Genomic DNA, 1,642 nt, shown 5'->3' on the forward strand with positions numbered 1-1,642 from the left:
CCCAACATGTACCAATGTTGACCCAGTGGCGTAGTTAGCTGCAATTGCAGTGAGCTCAGGATCACTGATATTACAGTGTGCATCCGTGTAAAAGTGTCACCTGGTCGGATAAATGTCATTACTTGTTACATGTCGATTGTTGTTACCGGATATGCCATCATCCAGCCAAATGGCAACTCAAAAAGTGCGATGTAGCATGGACACAAGTTGGTGGCGGATGTACGATACTATTTACCTGAGTTCCATGGGACCTGCGGTAGCAATTGAAGGCACCATGACAACAGTGGACTACCTGAACATTATTAAGGACTGCCGGCATCCATTCATGCTTGATGTCTCCTCCGATAATGATGTTTCCCTGTAGCAGGTTAACTGTCCATGTAACAACGACAGTGTCATGTTACAGTGGTTTGAGAAGTATGATAGTGAACTCACGTTGACGTCTTGGCCACCAAAAGCCCCTGATCTGCACCTGGTCAAATACATCTGGAATCCTATTGGGGACGAACCCCTCATAAACCACAGCATGGTAATTTACGGGAATTGTGCCACATATCCCCGGAAACATACCAACGATCTGTCGAATCCATGACAACAGATTCTCTGCTGTTTTGCGCTCTAAAGATGGACCAGTAAGCTATTAAGCTGGCGTTCATAATACTTCGGCTTATTGGTATATATTCCGTGTTTTGTTTTGTAACGTATTTCATCGTCATGAGGGCATCTGTACACAAGAGTTTACGAAACTACAAAGAATCACTGCCGAGTTCAATCCAAACTTTTTTCCTCACATTTGTGCGTAAATTACAACCATGAAACACTTTACTGTGCCCTACTGTTTGGGAGAACGCTTCTCAGTTTAGAGATAATTTTGAAATTTCGTGCTGTTATTTCCTGTATTGAAATAATGCTGTCAGTGTCCCTACAGATTGTTTATAACAGGCGTATTGACTCCTCCAAGAAAAGAGTGACAGGAAACAGAAATGACTCAAAGAAAAGCAGCACCTTTCGTCACAGTTTTGTTAAGTAAGGACGAAAGCGTCACAGAGAGGCTCATCCAACTCCAGCATATGGAACAGTCTTAGAAGACTTAACTAAAATATTGCTTCTTCCTGTGCATATCTCTCGCAAAGGCCATGATGGTAGAATAGGAGAGATCCGAGCTCACACAGATGCTTACCAGCAGTCATTCTTCCTACTCTCTGCATTCGCTACTGTAACACAAAGGGGGAGGGGGAGATCGGACAACGGTACACATAGTACCCTCCTCCACACTCCATAAGGTGGCTCGTAGTGTGTTGATGTAGATGTAGAAGTCGATATGTGCCACATTGTCTGAGCGTGAGTTATTAATTATTTTGTATTTTTTATTCACGTAGCGTTTACGTTCATTTGATTCCTGTTGAGATTTAAGTACGATAGCTTAATCAGAGTAATTATTTGTAGCACCTGTTGGCCAGAGACTTGCGAGATACTCCAAGTGTCACTAGACGGCGTTGGCTACCACCGAGCTGGTTCGCGCTAAAAGCAGCAGGAGAAAGGCGCGCATTACATTTTACTCGCTTGAACTGGTAGGTGAAGTGATATGATTTGTATGTGTCTCTTTCGTTGAAGCTACGTAATGTAATTGAGATTCTGTGTA

This window comes from Schistocerca piceifrons, chromosome X (genome assembly GCF_021461385.2).
Source record: "Schistocerca piceifrons isolate TAMUIC-IGC-003096 chromosome X, iqSchPice1.1, whole genome shotgun sequence".
In the NCBI taxonomy this organism is placed as follows: Eukaryota; Metazoa; Arthropoda; class Insecta; order Orthoptera; family Acrididae; genus Schistocerca; species Schistocerca piceifrons.